We start from the raw sequence: 15,394 nt of genomic DNA, 5'->3' as shown, positions 1-15,394 counted from the left end.
AAAAAAAAAAAAAAAAAAAAAAAAGAGCAGATGAGACACTGCTGAAGAATTCATGAGCTTAGAAGGTCCTATTTGAGCCAAGTCTTAAAAGAGATGAGAATGGCTGTCTCAAAGAAGAGTTCCAGGAAGAGGGGACATGAAATGCAAAGGCTTGGAGGAGGGAATGTGCCCTGTATTCCAGGAACAGCAAGAAGGTCAGCGTGGCTAGAAAATGGAAAGGCGCCAGGAGGCAATGTTACGGAGGCAATGGAGGCCACGCTGGTTTGTATAGGTCAATACGAGGGATCTTTGGCTTTGCCTCTGAGATGGGAAGTGTGGCAGGATTAGCTCCCTCAGCTGCTGGCTTCTGTGTTGAAGACTGTGTAGAAGGCAGAGAGCTAAGTTAGAAGCCCGTGAAGTTATCTGGGTGGGGGCGTGGCATCTTGCCCCGAGCTGGTAACAGTGAAGGTCTTGAGAAGGAGTCAGATTCCTGATGTATTCTGCAGGGAGAGCCTGAGGATTTGCTGTTGGATGGGATGTAGGGTATGAGACAAAGACAAGTGATCAGGATGATTGAGCAACCAGAAGAATGGGGTTGCCATGACCTGAAATGGGCACCAACCCAAGACATCCAAGTGGAGTGTTGAACAGGGCACCACATAAACAGGTCTGGAGTTCAGAGGAGAGAGGTGCTGGAGGTATAAATGGGGAGCCGTAGAGTTGGTATTGAAAGCCACAGAAATGCTTAAACACCAAGGGAGGAAGTATAAAGGAAAGAGAAGAGGGGGAAGAACTGCCTGAGTGGTGAACTTGGGTAGGAGAAGGGAGATGTGTGTATGTGAAGGGACTGGCCCATCTTCAAACGGTTCCATAAACAACAGCTCTCATCTAGTCAGATGGACCCACAGGGAGGTCTTCTGATCTTGACAGTGCCACATTTTGCTGTCAGCAGGGGTGCAGATCACAAGGTAGCAACTCCCTGGCTGCTTCAGCCAGGACCAAATATAGCTCCGGGCTGATTAAAAGGCTCAACTGACAAAAACTGTAATTAAGTGGATTCTGATTGCTGCTAATTTGAACACTACCAGATTAATTGATTTAAAATCCTGTTCTGTATATCCTTGGTTAATAATTTACCACTGGGGGAAAAAATTAGATATTTATTTTCAATATATTTTATCAACATTGGAGGTGAGTAGGAGAGTCAGGCTTCTTGAACTTGACATTGAGACACGAAAAAATATGCAATTTTACTTCAGAAATTTTTTATAAGTCAATTTTTGTTAAGCAGGGCTGCAGCCTTTCAGAGCTTGGCTTTAATCTTAGCTAGGAAGATTCCAAACATGAGGGCCTCTTCGGTTTTTGCCCTGAAAGGGAATGCTGACAATCTATAATTGTGTTTGTCTACCCTCAACCTATCCCTAAAGAACTGCTATCCCTTGTGCCTGTGCAGGCAAAGGCCTTACCTTCCTGCTGCCAATTCTCTTTAGTATTTCATTTCAAAGCAAGAAACAGAAGCAACATGATAGCAGCCAGCGTGGGCACACAGGACAACGCAGAAGCACATAATTATGCCTCTCTCCCCTTTTAGGGAGTCTTGGTCGGGTTCTCCCCTTCCCGTCCATCAATCCCCTCCCTTCAGGTTTCTATGAACCCAAGCTTCCAGGAAAAGATGTTGGCTGTTATTACTTGTTTAAGCCTTAAGCTCGTATTCTTTATGAGGATGCTAGCATTGTCACAGAGATTCCTGATGACCAAAGACTATTTTAGGTACTTTTGACAGATGGCAGTATAGGAGATATTTTGGGATAGGTGCTTGTCTTATGGTTCTCTAATCATAGCTACTTAACACACCTACTTTATCCTCAAAGCTTGAGACAAGCAGGATGCTATAGTAATAGACCAAGTCCCTAGGTGTTCCTTAAAGAGGGATGGTCCCACCCTTGCTGTTCGAAGCGGCTGAGTTCTCTAAACAGGCAGATTCTGGAGACAAGGGTCACCATTATTCCAAGGACTGTCCAGAGACCCAGCCTGCACAGCAAATATACTCACATTAATCTTCCTGGGGGAAAATGAGCTTCATTAATAGGACTTTGGCAAGCTGAGAATAAAAAGGAAACTTTCTAGTTCAAGATGGCAGACTGGACATATCAGTACATCTATTTCCCCTCTTTCCTATGTTCCCATTGAAAAATAAAGGGGAAGGACTTCCCTGGTGGTGCAGTGGATAAGACTCCATGCTCCCAATTCAGGGGGGCTGGGTTCGAACTAGATCCCACATGCATGCCGCAACTAAGAGTTTGCATGCCACAACTAAAGAGCCTGTGTGCCTCAACTAAGACCTGGTGCAACCGAATAAATAAATAAATAAATATTTAAAATAAATAAATAAAATACATAAATAAAGGAGAAAGGTAGGCAGGACATATGAACAGATGGAAGAAAATACAACACAACGGCAGAAAAATAAGAATGAGAAACTACTAATAGACCAGAAATTCCAAAAAACTCCCTGGAAGATAGAAAGCAGATGGCATGGAACTGATGGAGAGAGAGGAAACCCACTCCCTAGAAACTGAGAACGCACAGGACCTTCAGGGGTCACTGGAGAAGCTCTAAGCCCTGAGCCCAGGGATGTAGAAACTGGATGGGCCAACGTACAGCACTTTGGGCGATGCATTAAAAGACAGATCTCAAGCTTATTCCAGAAAACTTCTCTCTCAAGAGATAGAGATTTGTCCTCACAGGGCTTCAGTGGCAGCAGCGGGCCTCTGAAAAAAAGGAGAGCCAAGAGAATCTGAAGACTGTCCTGGAAAGAAACATACTCCATTCCAAGGCATTGCACCTCTAGAGCAGAGGTCTCCTCCCTGTGGCTACCTGGGGAGTCCCTACCCACCCACACCAGAGGGAAACCTGCTCGGACCCTGCCTACCCACATACTCAGACACCATAGTCAACCTCCCACTCAGGCAGTGAATGGACAGCTCTGGAGGAAAGCAGCCACACCCTCATCAGTAGAGTCTTCAGAAATCAACAAGACTAGGCAATCAAAAAATGCCCTGCATTTGAGAAACAGAAAAACAATGCATTGAAGAGAAGGACCGTGATAAACAAACAGGAGGTCAGTTAAAAGGACAAAGAAAAACTTTAAACATGGTAAGTAATATCCTCAGAAAGACTTGAGAGGGTACAGCCTCCATAAAATAAAAATAGTTGCTACAAAAGAGGAGAAAAAAAATCAGAGAAGAAGAAAAAGTTCTTGGAAGTTCAGATAGGATTGCTAGAAATAAAAACTGAATGAACAGGTGAAATAACAGCTGATGATACTAGCAGGTAATATATATTGAGTGCTTCCTATGTGCCAGGCCCGGGTTGTTTTTAGCACTTAAAATGTACAAACATACTTAATCATCACATCTTTTCTGAATTTTCCCACTTTTAAATTCTTTTGCTTTCAATGCAAAAAGTTCTCTAAGTAGCCTTATGTGTTCCTATTTTCTAGCCTGTAAGTTCTCTTCTTTAAATTGTTTTAATTTTAATACACTGTGTTTGACTCTTAACAAAAGTTCTGAAGCATCACTGTCCTCTAGGGTCTTAAAAGCCTGAACAGGTCCACAATGCCTTATCCATTTCTATGCTCCCTCGGGTGCTCATCAAAGTGCTTTCTTATTGAATATAATCCGGGGACTTCCCTGGTAGTTCAGGGGTGAAGAATCCGCCTTCCAATGCAGAGAACGTGGGTTTGATCCCTGGTCGGGGAACTAAGATCCCACATGCCGCTGGGCAACTAAGCCCGCACGCCACAACTACTGAGCCTGTGTGCTGCAAACTAAAGAGCCCACGCATTCTGTAGCCCGAGCCGCATGACAAGAGAGAAGCCCACGCACCACAACGAAGAGCCTGCATGCTGCAACTAAGACCCGATGCAGCCAAATAAATAAATAGAAATAGCTTAAAAAATAAAAATAAATTTAAAAACATATGGAATACAATCCTTGCTTTTACCATCTGTGTTAGTTTCCTAGGGCTGCTATAATAAAGCACAGCAAACTGGGTGGCTTAAAACATTAGAAATTTATTCTCTCACAGTTCTAGAGGATAGATGTCTGAAGTCAAGTTGTCAGTAGTTCTACGCTCCCCCTGAAACTCCAGGTAGAATCCTTCTTTGCCTCGGTCATTGGCATTCCTTGGCTTGTAGCTGCATCACTCCAATCTCTGCCTCTGTTGTCACATGACATTCTCCCTGGCTGCCTCTGTGTCCAAATTTCCCTCTTCTTCATGAGGGCACTGGTCATATTGGATTAAAGGCCTCAGCTTCACTCAGCTACACCTGCAAAGACCCTATTTCCAAATAATGTCTCATTCACTGGTACCGGGAGCTAGGACTTCACCATATCTTTTGGGGAGGACACACGCAACCCATAACACCATCCTTTATATTTTTCAACAGAAGGGCCTTCTGAAATTTTCCCACCTTGTCCCATTACTGACTCCGTGGAGTACCTAAAACAGAGAGCATTCTCTAAGTTTAAGGATGAAAAAAAAAAAAAAAAGCCAACCATTTTACAGTGAGAAGAAAGAATAACTCAGATCTTCAGACACTGGGGATTTTCTTTCATCTCTGCCCAAAGGAGACCAGCCAAGTCAGAACCAAGGTGGAATTAGTGACAAAGGACTTCAGAGTATTTGAAACCTCCAATCCAGAAGGTACGTTGTAGCCAGAAGTTATAGACGTTGAATGGTGATGGTTTATTGTGGCTGCTGCTAGTTTTGGAAATGAAAAGCCAGAATGAGCTATGAAAGATGAACTTCGTGATGAAACTCTGTTGTTCCTCAGGTGCTGCATTATTTCTGCGATAACATTTCTGATCAAGGGGAAAAGCATGATTTTTAAAATGATATAGTGCAAAACCCCAGAAGAACTGCCTTTTATTGGTTGTTGTCTGTGCCCCAAGCTCTGGCACACTGGCCGATGGAGGCTGAGTGAACGAAATAACTCGTTCTTTAACTAGAATATCAAAAATGTACACTAAAAACATGACAATCAAATCATATTAGATAGCTAGTGGGAACATGCTATAAAGCATGTTCACTGGCTCTGAAAAGCAGGAGTTTACCAACCAAGTTTTGTTAGCCAGTAAACCAGCCGGTATACTTCAGCAAAGCTACCCTCTTAGAGAAACACGGTCTCATTTTCATTTAACATTCTATCACAAAAGTATCCTTCACTGCTATTGATACTTTCTTCTTCATTATTCTTTCTTGTTATTTTGCAACATCCCATTGAGGTGATTATTATAACTGACTTCACCATTTCCTAATTGCTAGGCCATCAGGTTGTTTTGATATTTGGCTTTTTTTATCAATAATGCTGCAGTGAAATGCTCCTGCAGGCTAGAAAAAAAGCAAGTTGCAGCTTGCCTGTCTGCGGTAAATGATAACAGCTCAAAGGGGGCCTAATTTCAAAGATCCCAATGGATCTTCTGGACAGCATTTTCCTGCAGGCTACTCAGAACAGACCGTGTTTATAATCTGTCCTGTTTGTGGTTTACTGGCTAACAAAACTTGGTGGGTAAACTCCTGCTTTTCAGAGCCAGTGAACTCAAACAAGATGAGCTGTATTTTGCTATTTCAGCTTAGCCCCTGGGGGCTGCCGGAGATGTTCTCCTGTCTTTTATTATTCTTCATTCCTTGCTTTATCAGCCACTACTGTGACAAAAACTGTCTTTGCTGAGGCAGTCTTTAACCGCAGGGGTGACTGCAGGCCATGGGTTACCATCTGAGCATCCTGCACTCAACAAGAGTCAAAGCAATGTTAGAAAGGAAGTGGTGATTTCCTGGAAGTAACTGGATGAAACAGGTAAGAGAACAACTCAAAGGTCAGGTGGATAGCATTCAGTGAAAGGTCGTATGTGAGGAGGAAGAAAAGGTAAGAGGCATTTATATTTATTGTTTTTTATGTACTGATTCCTAGGGTATACATTTTACCATCTTTTCTAAACTGCTGCAAATGAACACACTGTCTCATGGTCTTTGTATTATAAATAACACCAGAGTTTTATATCCCTGGAGATACTGTTCCTAAACCAAGAGGAAAATTTTCAGAAGGTGAAACCTTAAGTGTACATCATGGGGCTTTAAACAGTCTCCCTAATTATGGGAGTAGCTTAGCTTTCAATCGGCTCAGCACTTTTCCTGCTCCTTAAATTTAATTTTTACTAATGGGGTCAACTAAATAAATAATATGCTTTGTCCTGTGCTCTAAATAAATGCTTTGTCCTGTGCTCTAATAACTAAATCATCACCTTTAGAAAACATGCACAGCGAAAGGCCAGAGAGAGTGCAGACACCATCTGCCAGAGACTTTAGGGGAAAACCCAGTTTGTGCTCTCTGATGTCCAAGTTCAGATGCCAGACGTCCTGTGTGTCAATGACAGTGAATCTGCTTTGCATCAAATTCTGAAGACAGCTGGTGATTACCAAACTTCTGAATCAGGCAAACTGTTCATCAATTCTGAGACTGTTCACTCTTTCAATTCCATTTATCAGCAGGCCTATGATTAGCTGGTCAAAGAGTTCTCCTTTAAACAACAAAGATTTACTGTATAGCACAGGGAACTCTATTCAATATCTTGTATTAAACTATAATGGAAAAGAACTGAAAAAAAAAAGATCTGAACCACTTTGCTGTACACCTTAAACTAACAGAATATTGTAAATCAACTATACTTCAAGTTAAAAAAAAAAAGGTTCGCCTTTAGAATTTAACTTTCTGGCATTAAGGAAATAATTATTCACTTATTCCCTATGAAAGAAAAAGGACAAAATGAAAGAAGGTAGAATATTGTCAGTTAATAATCTATCCTATTAGTAACAAGAACATTTTAAAAATGGTTTGTAATATTCAGCAGCATCATCAACATAATAGCCATTTATAATAGTCCTTTTATTGACAAGGCAATTTTACATACTTCATATTATCTGAAGCTCCCATTAAGAATCTGAGAGAGGTAAGATAGATATGTGTCATCCCCAACAGGTACACAGAATATTCTGGTTGAATCAGTTAAAATTCTGCGGCTCACTAATCAGAAGTTAGTTTCCGGTTTCTCCAAAACAAGCCTCTAAGTTTCAGCGGGTAAGGAATATAAAGGATAAAACTGAGTCAGGATTGCTTTCTCCTGATCTTTCTAACTTTCAGCACTTTCCCTTTGCCAAGACAACTGATAAACTCTTCATGAGTCACACTCCTTCACCCCTGGCCTGCCTGAGCCTGGAGAGTGGTCTTGAAAAGAAAGCAGCTGAGAAAGTACCTATAGAAGAGGTGTAGACCCACTGCTCCTGCATCTACAAGGGGCTCTCAAGCCCCCAAATCCTCACCAACAGAAACAAGGAGGTAAGGCAGAGGAAACTCAGACAACACATGTAGTTAGGTGCCTCGCCAAGAAGGTAAAAACTTGGCAATTTTTCAGTAGTGTAATCTATGCTCTGAATTTCTCCACTGAAAGCTGATAAAGTAAAATAAGTTCTAGAAAGCCTGTGCTAATCAACACAGAGGATTACCCAGGAATTTACTGGCATCAGAGATAATGCCTTACAATTACAGTAGAAGATGACTTCCTATTAGGAGATCAAGCAGCATTAAGGGAAACATGATCCAGCGTTGGTTTTTAAACACAGGAAGGGCATTCATGTGGAATGGGGAGCGAACAGATTCTGTGAAGCTCCAAAGGGCGGACCAGGGAACAAATAGGAGAAAATACAAGCCAAAAAAAAAAAAAAAAAAAGTGTCAAATCTCTCCTTTAATAATATTCTAAGAATCAGGTTACATCGGACTTCCCTTGCGGTCCAGTGGTTAAGACTCTGCGCTTCCAATGCAGGGGGCACGGGTTTGATCCCTGGTCAGGGAACTAAGATCCTACATGTTGCGTGGTGCAGCCAAAAAATAAATAAAATAAAATAAAAGAATCAGATGATTAAGGAGATGGTGGAAAGAGTAACACAAGATGTTTCCTTATCATTAAACTCATCAAATTAATGAAAGAAACATCAGCACTAGGATTAATACAAGCAGGCTGGTGAAGGTCAGCAAAGTGCTTTGAAGCAACAGCATCTCTGTATAAAACAGACAAATATACAGATAGAAAGAGCACTAATGAGAGAGACCCCATTCCTAGGCATGGCCAGAAGCATTACAAATATGCAAAAAGACTTACAATGTGACAGAATATCTTTAAATACAATAATAAAACTGTACTGGGAGAGATAATGGGAGATACGAATAATTGGGGAGGGAAACCTTGTATAACCTGGAAAGACAATAGGTATTAAAGATAACAATATATTAGGTTATCAAAGAAACAAAATGAATTAAAACTCAACAGAATGCTTTAAAATACTTAACAAAATCCATTTGCAAAAAATAAACAGGCAAAAATATGCAAGGATATTTGGGGAATGAGAAGAAAAGACAATGGTAGATTCTCATACTCATTATAAAGCAAAAATCATCTAAAATATATAAACTAAAATTGTAACAGGGAAGAACCAAATCTGACTACATGTTGGATCTGTTTCTTTTACTTTAACTTGCTTTCTGCTGCTTTTGTTCACTAAAAGGATACTGTCTGTACATAATGGCCTGCCTGGGGAACCCTGACCCTCTGCTTGAATGTTAAACCAAAGTGCCTTTGTTCAGGGAAATATCCGGACCCTGTGCACCTGTGGATGGCTACAAGTAAGGAGAAATTAACACATCCCCTCCAGAAGCCTGGCCATTCCAGGAGATATTTGCAAAACTTATGGCCTTTTTACTTTACTTTACCTCCTCATCTCCTCCCCATCTCTGTGCTATAAAAGTAACTGACATCCAAACCCCGATAAGATGGCTGTTTTGAGACTTTAGTCAGCCATTTCTCAGTCTGCCCGCTTTCCGAATAAAGTCGTAGTCCTTGCTTCAGCACCTTGTCTCCGACTTATTGGCCTGTCTTGCCGTGAACGAGCAGAGTGAGCTTGGACTCGGTAACAAATTGACTTTTTATTAGGACTTACTCTGTAACAAACTAGGAGTAACAAAACAAAGGGATGGGAATTACTTTTTAAGAAATGCCATTATGATAACTATATATTCCTAACTAGAAGGAAAATCTACTTGAATGTTCAAAAGACAAACAAAAACCAAATGGGAATAGTTATAAAAAAAGAAAGAGAAGGAGGGAAAATACAATATTAGTTTCAAACGCAGGGACAAAAATAATTTGGGTCAGTTAAGGAATTAGATATTATCAAGGACTAATGCAGCGGGAAAGTAGCTGAACATCTATTGACATTATAAAATATTATGAGGAGCCTCACAAAGACCACTGCAGCCTAGAAGGACTAATGCAACCTAGAATAGGGGCTGGAAGAAACCAGAGGCATGTCATGATGAGACTGAAAGCAAAAAGAGGAAGGATTGCCAAGATGTGCCTCTTTACGGGGCCTTTCTTTTAACAACCCTTATAGAACTAATTTATAACTTCCATTTCCAGGCTAAATGCAGCATATGTATATATAACAACAACAACGAAACTTCTTTTTATTAACACATAGCTAAGCTCCTATGCAGAAGCAATGCAAAATCTGTCTAGAAGGACAGTCCTCAACACAGAGCACATAGAACTCCACCAGAAAAACAATCCCCACTGAAGATGAACCACCCTAAAAACAAAAGTAATACAAGCTAGGGAGCAAACCAGTACAAAGGAGAGGTGGCAGACGTAGTAAATTGGAGCAAGAAAAAGAAGTAAAAGTACACCTAAGAGACACTACAAAATAAGTATGTTTGAAGTGGTGAAACACATTAGGTGAAGAGAGGAGACAAAAATCATAATAAAGTAACAGTACAGTAAGATATTTGTTTATTTATGTATGGCTGTGTTGGGTCTTCCTTGCTGCACGTGGGCTTTTCTCTAGTTGTGGCGAGCAGGGGCTACTCTTTGTTGCGGTGTGCCGGCTTCTCATTGCGGTGGCTGCTCTTGGTGCAGAGCATGGGCTCTAGGCGTGCAGGCTTCAGTAGTTGTGGCTCACAAGCTCTAGAGCGCAGGCTCAGCAGTTGTGGCTCACGGGCTTAGCTGCTCTGCGGCACGTGGGATCTTCCCAGACCAGGGCTCGAACCCGTGTCCCCTGCATTGGCAGGCGATCCTTAACCACTGTGCCACCAGGGAAGCCCTAGTAAGATTTTTTTTACGGGCATAGTTTAAAAGATCCAAATCAGAAGTTGTGTAGTTAGAAATAAAGCCACTGGATTTTAAAATTCAATGAACTTGAAAAAAAGTTCAATGAACTGAAATGAAAGCTATATTGTATGAGGAAGTAACCCAAAATGCAATTCAAAGAAATAAAAAATTGAAAATACAAAGGCAAGAATAAGAGTCCTGAAGTAAAAACTGGTCCAATATACATCTTCTGATGACTCCAAAAGGAAAGAATAAAAAGAACTGGGAAGAGACAAAATGTAAAGAGATAATGGCCAAGAAGTTTCCAGAACCAATGAAAGACAAAAATCTTCATATCCAGGAAGTACAAGAAGTACTGAGCAGGTTAAAATAATTCTATTCCTATTCTCACTGAAATGAAACTGCGGAATTCCAAAGACAAAGATTCCATTTTATAAAGAACCAGAGACAAGAGACAGATTATCTTAACAGGGGCAAGAATTAGACTGACAACATGATTTATCAGCAAAAAACAGATGCCGGAAGAGAACAGAAACAGCATCTTCAAAAGTCCTGAAGGACAAAAACTGCCAACCTAGAACTTTATACTCACTAAACTGTCATTCAAGAGTAACAATAAAATCAGGGTTTTTGGTTTTGTTTTGTTTTGTTTTTTTACATAAACACAGAGTATACCTACCTATAGATCCTCACGAAAAGAGCTATGAAAGGAAAACTGCACAGATGGACAGAAGAAGCATCAGTAAGGTAGAAATTGACTAACAGTGTTGGAAATAATAATAAAAATGTTATCCAAAAAAAAAAAAAAAGCTAAACGATAGTGAAGTGAAAGATGAGGGGCAGATTAAAGTATACTAAGATCTTATGTAGTTCTGGAGAAGAATGGAAACATTAACTTCAGTTGTTTTTTTTTTAAAGAAAATATGCATTTTTAAAATAAAACGTCCCTGCTCTATAGAAGCTCATAGGATACAGTAAAGGGATAAAGGGACATTGTGGAGGCACAGCCACAAGCTAGACTATCATCAAAGCAAGAGGTACTGAGGACTTGAGGGAAGACTTCAGAAACGTTACATGTAAGGTCTATCCTGAGGGATGAGTGGTTGCTTCTCGAAGAAAGAAAGGAATTCTAGGCTGTAGGGACTGACTATACAGAGAAAGCGTGGGATCCTGCAAGGGATGGCATATTTTGAGTGGTTCCATATGGCTGGCATGTAGGATATGTGCGGGAAATGATGAGATAAGAGGATGAAAATGTAAACCAAGAAGAAATAGTAAATACTGTCCAGGTCACACTAAGAGGTCGGCACTTCATTTAGTAGGCAGTGGGGAGACATTGAAGATTAAAAAATTTTTTTTGTTATTGTGATAAAATATATATAACATAAAATCTGCCACTTTAACCATGTTTAAGTGTATAATTCAGTGGCATTCAGTACATTCATTCTTGCACAACCAACACCACCACTGTTTATCTCCAGAACTTTTCATCATTCCAAACTGAAACTCTGTACCCATTGAACCATAACATTACCTGCTCTGGCAGTTCCTGGTAATCACTATTCTACTTTCTATCTTTATGAATTTGACTATTCTAGATGCTTCATATAAGTGGAGTCATACAATACTGTCCTCTATTTGGCTTATGTCACTTAGCATAACATCTTCAAGATTCATTCATGTCGTAGCATGTGTTACAATGTCCTTCCTTTTCCAGACTGAATAATATTCCATTGTATGTAAGGACCACATTTTGTTTATCCATTCATCCACTGATGGACATGACATTGAAGACTTTGAAGCAGAGGTGTGACATGTTCATATATCTGCTTTAGAGAGTAACCCTAGGAGGGGACTGAAGGATGGAACTTGTGAACCAAGAGAGGTTCTTGTTTCAAGAAAGTGAGAATGGTCACCTGGGTGGAAGAGGTCTAGTAAAATGAGGTCAGAAAAAGTTTCTCCTGATTTGGGGAGGAGCAGTTGCTGCATAGGAGTAGTTAGGAAAGCCTGATATAAACGAGTGAAGACTAGTTAGCTGCTAGTAACATACTCCTAAACACATATGTGTCTGGAAAGAAGCTTTTCCCACACAACAAAGTGTTGAGCATTTGGCACCTAGAATTTGAAAGTCTTGAAGCTTTAAGACAAGGAGGCTGAAGATACTAAATTAATAAAATATTTCAACCTCCTGATAAGTACAAATATACTGAGAGAGATGGTAAAGCCAATAACTTTATTGAAGATAAATCATCTTAAGAGATTCTTTTGAAAAAATTTTGAAGACAGGCAACTATGCTATATTGACCAGAAGACATCCTACACTTCATTTTAATGAGGAAGATAGAAAAAAGAATGGTAAGATATGCTGATAATCACAATGTTAGAATAACAGGATTGTTATCCTAGTGAGGGGCAAGCCCTACTTCCCCACCACCACATGAAAAAACATTCTACACACTGTAACATTTAAAATTGGCAGGTGGCATGACTTCCCTGGTGGCGCAGTGGTCAAGAATCTGCCTGCCAATGCAGGGCGCACAGGTTCGAGCCCTGGTCCAGGAAGATCCCACATGCCGTGGAGCAACTAAGCCGGTGCGCCACAACTACTGAGCCTGCGCTCTAGAGCCCGCGAGCCACAACTACTGAAGCCCGTGTGCCTAGAGCCCGTGCTCCACAACAAGAGAAGCCACTGCAATAAGAAGCCCACACAGGGCCTCCCTGGTGGCGCAGTGGTTGAGAGTCCGCCTTCGGAAAGGTGACAGTCTAGGTGGTGGAGGTGGCATCTGAGGGTGGCTGACGCGACCAGTGGTGGGGCCAGTCTATTTGTTCTGCCTGAACCCTTTTGGTCTTTGTTTTAGGCCAGAAAAAAAAAAAAAAAAAAAAAAAAAGAAGCCCACACAACACAACAAAGAGTAGCCCCCGCTCGCCGCAAATAGAGAAAGCCCGCACACAGCAATGAAGACCCAACGCAGCCAAAAATAAATTTATTTAAAAAAAAAAAAGTAGTACAATTTGTAGGTGGCAACACTGGAGTTAATTTGCCCTCAATACTTAACAATTCCGGTGCTTTACATTATAGCATGCAATAAAACCAACTTTGAAAATTCATCTTGAGGTCGGAGTTATCCTGTTACCCTAGCTACATTGCTTAAACAGATGTTTACTAGAATCCCTTGCTTATTTGAACTTAAGGAAAAGAATGCACAGCAGGTTGGACATAGTAACACTTTCCAACAGGTAACATATTCTACCAAGGTTATTTGGAAGGGATTCGAGTTAAAACTCCAATACCATATCTTTATCTACCTGTGTGTCATTTAAGAAGACTTACTTTGAAATTCAAACACCTCTGGTTAAAAGACTCTGTCAAATGATGCAAAAATAGATGTTATTTTGGTCCAACCATATTTACTGCTTAATAGAAATAAATAAGGAAGTTTCTCACTATGGAATTCACATAAACAGTATCTAAAAATACAGATTTTAAAAAACACATAAAACAATAACCCTGCAATTATTCCAGGCCTACTAAAGCAAAGCTCCTTCCTTAGGGTATCAAATATAATTACCTGGAATTGATGTGCCTCTAAGATTGTAATTATTATATTTATTATTGTTGTTGCAAAGATGCTGCAAGGAAAAATTTATGCATTTTATGATGATTTGAAATTACAAACCAGAACAAGTTTTGGTCACATCAAAATAATTGTATTTTTAGTGAGAAATTATTTTGAAGACATAGAAAATATTTCCTGAAAAGAAAACTTATGTCAAGAATAACAATGGGACTTCTCTGGTGGCGCAGTGGTTAAGAATCCGCCTGCCAATTCAGAGGACACAGGTTCCATCCCTGGTCTGGGAAGATCCCCCATGCTGTGGAGCAACTAAGCCTGTGCACCACAACTACTGAGCCTGCGCTCTAGAGCCCACGAGACACAACTACTGAGCCCGCGTGCCACAACTACTGAAGTGCATGCGCCTAGAGCCCGTGCTCCTCAATAAGAGAAGGCACTGCAATGAGAAGCCTGCCCACGGGAACGAAGAGTAGGCCCTGCAGCAATGCAGACCAAATGCAGCCAATAAATAAATAAATTTATAAAAAAAAAAGAATAACAATAACTAACTTTTATTGAAGTTAGTTGCATACCAGGCAATGAGCAAAGAGCTCTTATACATATTTTATTTAGTTCTTATAGGAATTTCATTAAGTTGGTCCTATTATTATCCCTATTTTACAGATGAAAAAACTGGGGCTAAGAGGAATTAAGGAATTTGCCAAATGTGACACAGCCATTAAGTGGCAGAGCCATGACCAAACCCAGGCCATCTGACCTGGCAATCTATTAATACATCACGGCCCCAGAAACAGTCATGCCTGGTCCTACAGATTTATTTAAAGAGAATGCTGCTTATCTGTTTGGCTAGAAGAAAAAACTAAGTCAAGAAAATTTAACAGCAAATCCATTCTTGTACATTAATAAATTACTGAAGCTCTCTTTTGACTATTTTTAATACATAAAGAGTTTGGCTGAATTATTTTTGTTATTCTGAAAGGAAATTAATTCCCTGACTTGGCATTTTATATGGCAAAGGTGTGATGAATCTTTCTATCACCTGTGGTTCTAAGAAGTCTTGATATATAATTATATTTTTCTTTTTCAAATTACAGAGGAATTTAGCTTTCTGTATGACGCCTAAGTCTATAGCTGAACTGATATTTCCAGATTTCCTCATCTGTACGAAAATTATGTAAAATGATAAGCACAGAATAAAATTTTACATTTGGCCTAATCTCGGGAGTCTCAATGATTGTGGTCTTCTTATAATAAACAATTTGAAACATATGGACATTGAACATGTATTTCAGGAATAAAGAAATAAACACTAACAAAAATTCTTGTTCTTTTTTGGGGGGTTGTCTAAAATTTACTTTTTCTATTATTATCATCAAAAATATCATTCAATTTTTCTATTTAAGCACTGGAAAAACCACTAACATTTAACCCACAAACAAAAATGTTTAGATGAGAGATCTAACAATAAAAATGGATATGAGTGGGTATATCATATTCTTTTCTCTCTCCATATACTTAAGAGAATGAATGATCGAAAGAATGATGACTTTCATAATCTTAGGTTTATGCTCTTGATTAATAATATCGTGATTCATATCCATCCTGTGGAGAAAGTTCAAAGG

The sequence above is a fragment of the Lipotes vexillifer genome, unplaced genomic scaffold (genome assembly GCF_000442215.2).
Source record: "Lipotes vexillifer unplaced genomic scaffold, Lipotes_vexillifer_v1.1 scaffold421, whole genome shotgun sequence".
Lineage (NCBI taxonomy): Eukaryota > Metazoa > Chordata > Mammalia > Artiodactyla > Lipotidae > Lipotes > Lipotes vexillifer.
Note: the sequence above shows the minus strand (reverse complement) of the source record.